The sequence below is a fragment of the Neltuma alba genome, unplaced genomic scaffold, assembly GCF_004799145.2.
Source record: "Neltuma alba isolate B1F8T4 unplaced genomic scaffold, ASM479914v2 tig00003917_pilon, whole genome shotgun sequence".
In the NCBI taxonomy this organism is placed as follows: domain Eukaryota; kingdom Viridiplantae; phylum Streptophyta; class Magnoliopsida; order Fabales; family Fabaceae; genus Neltuma; species Neltuma alba.
Window position 1 is genome coordinate 140,131 of NW_021633478.1, and position 11,791 is coordinate 151,921.

Below are 11,791 nucleotides of genomic sequence, written 5' to 3' on the forward strand. Positions count from 1 at the left end.
TAGACCCAATCTCTTTTAGTTTTTTTCTTCTTTTTTTTATCCACTCTTGATGATAGTATATTTGAGAGAAAAAGAAAAGGTCTTTAAAATATTCAATTGAAGTAGAGCTCTTTCTTTTTTTTGGTACAAAACGTGGCCCAAGCCCAAACAAGAACAAGACAACCTAGGTGACACCTAGGTTCAATGAGTTGGCAAACTCAACAGCAACTTTCTCGTTCCTGATATGACACGTAAGTCTTTCATCATTCATCAATGAGACCACCGCATCTGGAGCTCTTTCCCATATCACCATACTCGACTCAGAAGCAAAGCTCATCTTTGCCAAGAGATCTACACATCCAATCGCTTGTCGGCTAATTTTTTTGATTTTCACTATCCATTTTCTGTTCATCATCTCATGGATCTGTGTCCACAACCCACAAAGAAAGGTACTCTCTTTCTCTTTCCCCTTCAAACGGTGCGCAATTTCTGCTGCATCCATCTCTAATTGAATCCTCTTCCATCCCAGACTCCAAGCCATTTCAAGCCCACGCAACACTCCCTTGTCACCTCGATACAAGGGTGGGCAACACAACCTTCCATTGAAGAATTGGAAAACCTGCTCTCAAATCAAGAAGCCTTGGCCAAGCAGATGTCAAAAGGGTTCGAAACTGATGCTGTTCTCTTCTCAAAAGGGAAGTCGAATGTGAAAGCCTCGTCAAGTAGCAAGAACAGGGACGTGGAGTCAAGTGAGGAAGAGAACGACGAGTCTCAAGTCAAGAAGCCTATTACGTGCTTCAGGTGTGGCAAACCTGGGCACATAAAACGGTTCTGTCGAGTAAAACTCTCCAAAGCGAATGTGGCTAGCACCGAGGAGGATGATCAGCTCAAGTGGGAGCAATGCTTTACAGTTGAAGCAGTAGATCAGAAGTCCACGTTGAGCTTCGCTAATTATGCATCCAACGAGAGTACAGAATGGATAGTTGACTCAGGATGCTCCCACCATGTAACCGGTAATGAGACTCTGTTTTCAGAAATGCATGAATATTGTGGAGACACAGTCGTGGTGACCGCCGACAATTCAACCCATCCCGTCACAAATGAAGGAGTAGTAATGGTTGAAGGCAATGGTCAGGAAAATATCAAGCTGCATGATGTGTATCACGTCCCAGGTGTGACTAGAAATTTAATGTCTGTTCCCCAGATCACTAACACTGGAAAGTATGTATTGTTTGGCCCAAAAGATGTAAAAATACTTGGTAATGTGAAAGAGATATCTGCTAATGTCCTTTTTTCTGGCAAAAAGAAAGGCTCGTTGTTTGTTCTATCAGCAGGGGAGGCCTATGTGAAGAAGACAAGTCAAACCGATAATGTAGCCATATGGCATGCTCGGTTGGGACACGTGGGATACCAGCTGTTGCAACAAATCTCCTCAAAAGGACTAGTGGACGGGATGCCAGGCTTGAAAAATGTTCGTGAAGATGTGATATGCCAAGGATGTCAATATGGCAAATCTCACCGACTTCCATTCAAAAGGTCATCAAACCGACGCTCCTCGATGCTAGAACTAGTTCATACAGATCTCATGGGACCAACAAAGACAGCAAGCTGTAGTGGACACCAGTACGTGATGGTGCTGGTAGATGATCACTCAAGGTTCACTTTGGTGAAATTCTTAAAGGAGAAAAGCGAGGCGTTGACTAAATTTGCAGAATTTAGAGAAGCAGTTGAGAAGGAGTTCGGGAAGAAAGTCAAGTGCCTCAGAAGTGATAATGGCAGAGAATACATGTCTGATGAATTTTTCAAGTACTGCGATACACATGGTATTGCTCGGCAGATGACATGTCCAGATACCCCTCAGCAGAACGGGGTTGCTGAGAGGAAGTTGGCATATCTCACGTCTGTTTGTCTTTCATGGCTACATGACAAGAACCTCCCTAAAGAGCTGTGGGCAGAGGCGTTTCAGTGTGCATGCCACGTAATAAACAGGTTGCCAATCTGGCCAGGTACACAGAAGTCTTCTTTTGAGATTGTATATGGAGAAAAACCAAATGTTAATTACTTTAGAGTATTCGAGTCGATATGTTATGTTCATGTCCCTAAGAGTAATAGAACTAAACTTGACCTAAAGGCTAGGAGGTGTGTGTTTGTTGGATATGATCCGTGCAGGAAAGGTTGGAGGTGTATGGATCCAAAAACGAAGAAGTTCACAACTTCCAGAGATGTCGTGTTTGATGAAGTCTCAACAACGTTCCCAGCTCCTAAGTTAATTGCTACAAACGACAGCAACACAAAACTTCGGTTTCCTGAAACAAGTGAGAAAATGACAAATGAGGATGCAGAAGAAGATAGGCAAATATCTCCCACAAACAGTGAACCCGAAGAGCAAGTAGTGAGACGTTCAACAAGGGAGAAGAAACAACCTCATTATCTAAGTGACTATGAAGTGAACACTTGCTCGGTTGCTGCATGTTTCTTTATGGGGGAGCAAAACAAAGGAGAACCAGCTTGCTATGAAGAAGCAAAGGGAAATCCAAACTGGAAAAAGGCCATGCGAGAAGAGATAAGTGCCTTAGACAAGAACGAAACATGGGAGTTAGTACCCAAACCAGAACACTGTGAACCTGTCACGTGCAAGTGGGTATTCAAACAGAAGAGAAAGTCTGATGGCACTATTGACAGGTACAAAGCTCGTCTCGTAGCACGTGGTTTTTCTCAAAACTATGGGCTGGACTATGAAGAAACTTTCAGTCCCGTAGCAAAGATGGTGACCGTGAGAATTGTCATTTCCTTGGCTGCATACAAAGGGTGGAAGCTGTGGCAATTGGATGTGAAAAACGCGTTTCTCTATGGTGAATTAGACAGAGATGTGTTCATGCAACAGCCTCCTGGGTTTATTTCTGAAAAGTTTCCAAGTCATGTGTGTCGACTGAAGAAGGCATTATACGGGTTGAAGCAAGCTCCACGAGCTTGGTTTGGAAAGGTAGCTCAGTTTCTTGCCTTCTGTGGGTTTAAGATGTCAGATGCAGATTCAAGTCTGTTTGTGAAGCTAAGGTCCAATGTGCAGCTGCTGGTTCTCTTGTACGTAGATGATATGATCATAACTGGAAATGATGAAACTGAAATTTCTAGCCTACGGAATGATCTAGCTCTGCGTTTTGACATGAAAAATCTAGGGGAAGTGAGTTGCTTTCTTGGCTTGGAGGTTGAGAAGACAGAACAAGGGTACTTTATGACACAGCAAGCTTATGCAAGGAGCCTCTTAGATCGTTTTGGTATGAGAGAGGCAAAAACAAAAGCCACTCCCATGGAACCAAACCTGAAGCTAAAGAAAGAGGAGGGAAAGATGTTGAAGAACCCGAAAAAGTACCGACAACTAGTAGGTAGTTTAATCTACCTGACTATTACGAGGCCAGAAATTTCATACTCAGTGGGCATTATATCTCAGTTCATGCAAGAACCGAGAGTTCCTCACTTAGAAGCAGCAAAAAGAATCCTGCGTTACATAAAAGGGTCTCTTGAATACGGGCTCTTGTACAAGAAGAATACCAAGTTTGTGTTAGAAGGGTTCACAGACGCAGATTGGGCAGGAGATACAAATGACAGACATTCAACCTCTGGTTACTGTTTTAACGTCGGCTCAGCAGCAGTGTCATGGTGTAGCAAAAAGCAAGATATCGTTGCCTTGTCCAGCATCGAGGCGGAGTACGTGGTAGCTACAATGGCTGCTCAAGAGTGTGTGTGGTTAAAGAGACTGATCAAAGATATACTACATGAAGACGAGTACATGGTGGAAATTAAGTGCGATAATGAGAGTGCTATCAAACTTGCACTAAACCCAGTGTTTCATGTTAGAACTAAACACATAGAAGTGCGCCATCACTTTATCCGTGAGAAGGTTCTGAACGAAGAGATAGAGCTTACTGGTGTTCGGACAGGAGCTCAAGTTGCAGATATATTCACCAAGGCTTTAGTGAAGCCTAAGTTTCAGAGTCTTCGTAAAGCACTCGGAATAGAAGACCGGAAGTTTGTACTAAGGGGGAGTGTTAAAACTTAGTACAAACTCGTTAGCACGTGAGAAGCACATGGTAGCAAGTCCAACATCCAGTTCCAAAATTCTTGGTCTCTATCTTATCGTCTTTGCTTAGTTTACCCAGTCAAGTAGGTTAGTTCCTATTATTTTGGTGATTTATTTTATTCTGAATAAAGAGGGAGTGCTAGCAATATTTCAGGAGATATTTTAGGAACAAGTTGAAAGCCTTGAGTTATAAAAGGCAGCTGATGTATTCGTTTATGTTAGAAAGAAATAAAAAGCAAAGCATTCCTGATAAGTTCGTTGTCTTTTGCTCTTTATTTTCCTTCTCCATTTTGTTTCACCCCCCCCCCCCAATCCCCTTTTTGCCAAATTGATTTGCAACATCTGTTTGACTGGGTGATTAAAGTTTTGAGGGCCCACTAGGCACGTCTCTGACTTCAAGGAACACACAGAAGTATTTACGGATAACCCACCGCAGGATTTGAACTAAATATGAGTCAAATCCTTGCGAGTAACCAACTAATATTTTCGTTGGCTAAAAAATTAAGAAAAATTGATGTCTAAATCAGTCCAAATTTGTTCCTATAAAGTAGCAGAGAACACGGCTATCATTTTGAATGAAAGTACTTCATACTTGTGTAGAGAGAACTCTGAGTCCAACTTTTAGTTTGGGCAGAGATACAAAAAACTTTGACTGCAATGTTTTCTTATCACAGATTTTCTTGGTTGTTGATGGTGCAGGTATTGGTCTCGCTTATGAATCTGGGGGATGCTCATGAAAGTGTTCCCTTTCATCTCGTGCAAGTTACAAATGAAACCGGGACGATGGTTGAGTTCCCGACAGTACCAGCTCTCAAAGGAGCAAGCTTCTACGTCTCATCGATAGACTATGAGTCCCGCATCTTAGAAATATATGAAAGTGGAGATTGTCCTCCCAGATTCTTTCTACAACGTCTCTACAATTCATCCATTTATCCTTTCCAATTTGATTATCCCGACATGCCGTCCAATCTTACTTTCTTAGATTGCTCTTCGTTTGCGTTGAGCTCATTCTGTTCACCTGATATTAGTACCCCCGGCTGCTCCTGCCCAATTTATACTGTTAGCTCTGAAGATAGTGTCTTGGCTATGGACGGGGACCAACTAATTTACTGCACTTTGATGCTTCAATTAGTTTCACCCATACCCGCAGAAGAACTTAAATATGGCTCCTGGAGACTCAGATGGCCTAAAGCGGACGTTGAAAAGCACAAAACCAGCAAGATTCTCACGGTTGCTTTACCATCCACAGGTGACAATAATTGAATTTGCTTATGCTCTATTGTCGTTAATTTCGTTTTTTGGACGTTCATTGGATTGAATTGAATGTTCATTTGTATGCTTTGTATATAGGTCCCCTTGTGCTAGTGTTGCTGTTCATTTTTGGCTTTTACATATATCACTTCTTCAAAAAGAAAGAAGATCAAGCAAGACTGGAAAAGTTTGTCGACGATTACAGGGCACTCAAGCCCACTAGATTCTCTTATGCTGACCTTAAGAGAATCACAAACCATTTCAAGCAAAAATTAGGTGAAGGAGCTCATGGAACAGTCTTCAAAGGTCAGTTATCTTCTGCTCTTGAAGTGGCTGTAAAGGTGCTCAATCATTCAGAAACCGATGGTAAAGAATTCATTAATGAGGTGGGCACGATGGGTAAAATTCATCACATCAATGTTGTCCGATTGTTGGGCTTTTGTGCTGATGGATTCCACCGTGCTCTTGTTTATGACTTTTTCCCAAATGGTTGCCTCCAAAAGTTCATATCTACCCCAGACAACAAAGAACATTTCCTTGGATGGATGAAGCTGCAAGAAATAGCTCTTGCCATAGCTAAAGGGATTGAATACCTTCACCAAGGTTGTGATTATCGAATTCTTCACTTTGACATCAATCCTTGTAATATACTATTGGATCATAATTTCACTCCCAAAATTTCTGATTTTGGTCTAGCTAAATTGTGTTCTAAAAATCAAAGTACGGTGTCGATGACAGCAGCAAAGGGAACTTTAGGCTATATTGCACCTGAAGTTTTCTCTCGAAATTTTGGAAACGTGTCATACAAATCAGACATTTACAGTTATGGAATGTTACTGCTAGAAATGGTTGGTGGGAGAAAAAATGTTGATACAAATCAAGAAACTTTTAAAGTTATGTACCCAGGATGGATACATAATTTCATTGAAGGGGGAGATATACATATCTACATTGAAGATGATGATGAAGTTAAAATTGCAAAGAAGCTAGCAATTGTGGGACTTTCGTGTATTCAGTGGCATCCAACAAATCGTCCTTTCCATGAAAATGGTGATACAAATGTTGGAAGGAGAAGTTGATAAATTGAAAACGCCTCCCATTCCATTTGACTTTGCTACTTCAAGCAATACAAGTGCCATTATTCCACCAAGACATTTGAATTTTGAGTTGGAAGTGATTCATGAGTTACAATAAATGCACACCCCCCCCCCCCACACACACACACATGCTAGGTTTATATAGAGAGAGAGAGAGATATATATATATATATATATTACTTTTGTTGACAATAATTTGCAAGATTTGTAATGTAAGATTTGAAGTCCATTCCATAATGGATCTTTTTATCATGAAAGAATAGCAATTTATGTTTTCTGTTTTGCATAGTAATGTTTTTCGTATCATCGTCAAATTAAAGTAATGGACAAAATTAATATAATCATGTTTATAGCAAGATTTCGTTCTTTGTTTTCTCTTGTTTAATATTTAGCTCCTCGTTAGGATGATTTGAATTTTAAAGACATTTACTCAGACTTCGTCTTTGAATTGTGCAATAGATTATTTTTCAAATGACTCTTTCTATGAAAAAACGATAATAAAAGTGTACCATTAAAAGTAATTTTATTATTATTTTTAGGTGTAAAATTTAAAAAAAAATTCCTTTAATGACTAAAATTCTATTTATTAGTATATGAGAACAATTAACCAACTTTTTATATCATGAATTGGAGGGAGCAGAAGCTTATACATAAATCACAAGAGCATAATTCAAACCACACGTTTAATTATACTCTAATTTTTGGAGATGTAAGATTATCTCTTTTAATTTCTAGAGAAATTATTTAGTAAAAAAGCTAGTCTTATAGGACTCAAGAATAAAAAAGCCAACCCATTTTAGCCTGCTTATACTCTTATTATTATCAATATATTTATATAATTATGGATTAGTTTTTTATGGACAAGTCTTAATCTTAAGCAAGATAATTAAAAAGAATTAGATATCTTGGATTAATAAAAGAACAATTAAAATCAATTTACAATTCTTTTAACAATGCTAGCTGATACTTACAGCATTTCAATCATTATAGTAGCTAATAAATCTTCTTTTATCATTGATTTACATGTCTTAACAAAGTACAAAAATTTCTTATTCTAACAAATATTCAGGCTCTCATTTATACTCATAACTACTGCGTAGTTTTATTTTAGATAAGGGTGATGAAGAAAAAAACTTTGATATTTTTATCATTGAAGAAGAGCCAACTTGTAGTAAAGAACAATTAAATATCGTTGATCTTAATCATAATAAGGAGTATGAAGATATGTTAATATTGTTAATATTTAGTTGTTTGGTTTTAATCTTTTTACTTTCTTTGTTGCATTTGGTTTTGGCTTTTTTTTTTTGGGTTTGGACAATAAGTTATTAAAAAATAATATAAAAAGGCTTACTTTTTTAGACCTTGAACCTACATACCCAAAGGCTGACTTTTAATAATTACATAATTTCAAGATACATGGCATGTGAGCTTTAAAGGGGAGGCGCTTTACACCCTAACCCTTATTTACAGCTTTACCAAATATTCAAGCAATGTTGAAAATCATGGACATACACTTGTTTCGTAAGAAGGTGTTTAGGAAGTGTTGGAAACACCTTAAAAAATTATTTTTACGTAAGTTGAAATAAAACTCTTCTCACATATTTATTTTGAATTATATGAAATTAGTTTTAAAATTATGATTTAGTTTTCATTCAAACACTCCTTAAATTTAGAAATATATTTCTATTGTGATAGATATGATTTTTTTTCATCGTGGAAAATTTGACATAATTGTTTTCATCGTCCTCATCCAATATCATGACTTTTTTTATGGATTCCAATTTTATTTATATTTCTTGTTAAAAATCATGAGTTTTTTTTTAAAAAAAAAATTCGAACTTGAACTCTTACGAGCATATTTAGGGGGCAAAACTTGTCAACCAAATATCACCATCGCGTGGAAAAACAGAGACATTTGTTTAACATTTTGGCGGCTTTTCAAAGTGATAATTGAACCTTTTGAATATGTTGTCTATCTCATTTAATTTCTAAATTACTCTATTTTGTAGGTCTAGACGTCTCTTTCTTGAGGGTCGAGAATTCTACACACGATTTGGAAAGCTTGGCATATTATTGATATTCTCTTTGTTGTCCTGTATCATAAATTCTTGTGTCCCCAAGTTTTACGCAATATTATGGTCCCTTTGTAACTTATAGTTGTTGAGGGTCGCATCTTGCACACCACAAGTTTTCCACCAAAATGTACTTAGGTGATACAAAATATATTTATATATATAAAATATTTTTTCAAGCATACAAAGTACATCGTTATCATCCTTACATTAGGGAGCCCGTGAGATTTATAAATTTAAGTGGCTGTTGGTCTTTTAAGATTAAGCCTCATCACATATATTGAAAAATATAATAGATATATATAATTATATAAAGCATATATTTATATATGTGATTTATATTATAATTTTTACTTTTGTTGAGAATAATCTGAAATATTTGTAGTGTAAGATTTCAAGTTCATTCCATAAATGAATCCTTTAATTATCCATGTAGCCACTTATGTTTTCTGTTTCGCATGGTGATATTTTTCAGATCATTGTCAAATTAAAGTAATTGATAAAATTATTGTCTGCGGTAAGATTTCTTTCTCTTTTCCTCTTCTTTAACTTTGCGCCATATAGGAACTTAGGATGATTTGAATCTTAAAATCATTTACTCAGAGGCTTCATCTTTTGAATTGAGTAATAATATATTATTATTCTCAAATTACTCTTTCTATAATAAAATCAATTGTTTGTTGTAATATTCAGTCGTTGGACTTGGTAGTTTTGATTTGGGTAAATCGATACAACACAATTCGTATTACGTCGCATTAATTTAAAAATTATAAATAGTATCACTCCTCATTTCTTTAAATTCAATGCAATTAATGCTTAAGGTCTTACTCAAATAATCAAACAGATACCTATGCATAAAGCACACAAGAGCATCATTCACACAAAGTTTCATTGTGCTCTAATTTTTGGAGATATATCATTATCTCTCTTTTAATTTTTTTTTTTCATTTTACTTTGTGGAGAACTTATCCAGTAAAGGGATATATTCTGTCAAATAAAGAATATATAAAGGAATTAGGGGTATAGTCATTTGCTTCCATAGTCATTACTCAAAGTACTAATAAAAATTTTAAATACTTTATCTTTCTAATTTAGTTTCTAACTTATTCTCCAGGTCAAGATGTCTCTTTCTAAAGGATGAGTTTTTTTTTTTTTCCTCATAAGAGAAAAGTTTTGATGAGTTGCATCAGGGACTTATTAAGACCAGAGCATGCCTATTGACTCATATATTTATGAATTGTCTTTGTCCAATGTCATAAATTCTCGTGCCCCCAAGTTTTATGGAATATTATGGCTCCTTTGTAAGTTATTTTGTGCAGCTTCCTTCCAAAATATGAAAATTGGCTACAGAGTGAATTTTGATTCTAAGATTCCAATTTACTTTATTTTTTGTATTTATTATTTTTAAATTAATTAATCTAACTTATAAATTAATATATATAATATAATATTTCACAAAAAGTGTTTTAGAGAAATCAACTTATATTTATTATATTTAACTAATTTATCTAGCTTTTTTAATGTATTCAATTTCCAAATTAACTACAGCGCCATCTTGGAGGCCACAGGCTTTCCGCCAAATGTTGCTATATAAATGTGGAAAACTAGAGACGTTTATCTCCATTCGTCGTTACTTAAAAGTAGTTGTAGGTTTTTCCATGCATTTTAATTTCAAGAGATATTATAATCCATTTCTAACTTGACTTAAAATTATTGAAGTCTATTTTTTTTTGGGATGAGTATTATGTGGGTAATATGGAAGACTTCGTGTGTTTGTTTCCACCGCTGTCAAATGTGAATGCTTTTTCCAAAGTCCAATAACTTCTTAATTTCCATCTTTGTCTAGCTAGGGAGTATTTTGCACGTCTCTAGATGTTTTGCAATTGTGGCTGAAAATTCATTTGAGTTCTTTTTCATTCTTTAACAAAAGATTACAAATTAAATGTAATTGTTCGAATTGAAGAAAACATTTTGTTTCACATTTGAATTGTCATTCACGCCAAGTTATCCTCAGTGGTGTTGAATATTGATTTTGGCAAAGGACTTCCCTGTAGATTCTGAGAAACATGGGACGCGAAAATATTGTTTAGATTTTTTGGCTCATTTAATTTTAAGATCCGGCTTACAAAATAAACCATAAAAAATTGTTAATTTAGACGTTTAGTCTTCTAAATTTTGGCAAAAATTCAGTTAATCTCTCAAGTTTAAAAATGTAGTTTTAGTTCCTATATATTAACAAAATTAGTATCATTTAACAGAAAATTCTCATTCAACGAATTTAAATGATCACTTCAAATTTAAATGCTTACAAAACGCGTTGCAATTTTTAATCTTTTAATATAATTATCTTTATAAATGATTAAATGTTTAATATTTTAGTATTTTTCATATTTATCAAACATCTAATCATTCAAATGCTTAAATTTAAAGATATAAAAGTTTCAAGTTACAGAAGTAAAACTTGAAGCATAACTTGTCAACATTTAATTGCAAAGTCATCATTTAAATTTGTTGATAAAGCAAAATTAAATATTTCTCTGAAATGTGTATATATTAAATAAGGGTTAAATTAGAAACATCAATTTTATTATGTCTTTAAAAAAATTACAAACGAAATTGTTGCAAATGAAAGTATGTCATTTCACATTTGAATTGTTATTCACGCCAAATTGTCTGGGACGATGGTATAGACTTTGGCCAAGAATTTCCGCGCAGATTCCAAAAAAACATGTGAATTGGAGACAATTGTTTTCCATGTCGCTGTCAAATGTGAATGTGTCTTCCAGAGTCCATTAACTTCTTGACTTCCAGCTCTTTCTAGCTTAGGAGTATTTTGCACGTCTAGATGTTTTTCAATTAAGGCTGAAAATTCGTTTGAGTTCTTTTTTTCCTTTAACAAAAGATTAAAAATTAAATGGTTGTCACGCTATGAGAAATTAGCTCTTTCTGCTATATCCAATCTGCTTGGTGTGCTTGGTGTGTGGATATCGATTTTGAGCCTCATAAACTAAAACCTCACAGTTCATGTATTTTGGGCTGGTGTTATGCCCCAAACTCTTTTTTTTTTTTTTTGGAATTAAAAACTTTGCGTCTATTAACTGATTTAAAACAAGTAGGAATTGGGTCAGTTCACTACCAGAAAAAAGGCTTTTAACGGCGGTTAAAAGTGGCTTTTAACAGCGGTTTTGAAGGCGAAGTTGTTAAAGGCGACATTGAAAGGTAAGGAAAACACGACGGTTTTTAACCGCCGTGGAAAGTGGACTTTCCACGGTGGTTTTACATATAACCGCCATGGAAAGTCCATTTTCCACGGC

At 35.7% G+C, this 11,791-nt stretch overlaps 1 pseudogene; it reads left to right on the plus strand.

Annotated features, from left to right (window-relative positions):
• The first annotated feature begins 5,151 nt into the window (after positions 1 to 5,151).
• Positions 5,152 to 6,502, plus strand: LOC114743037 (rust resistance kinase Lr10-like; annotated as a pseudogene).
• The last annotated feature ends 5,289 nt before the right edge of the window (positions 6,503 to 11,791 follow it).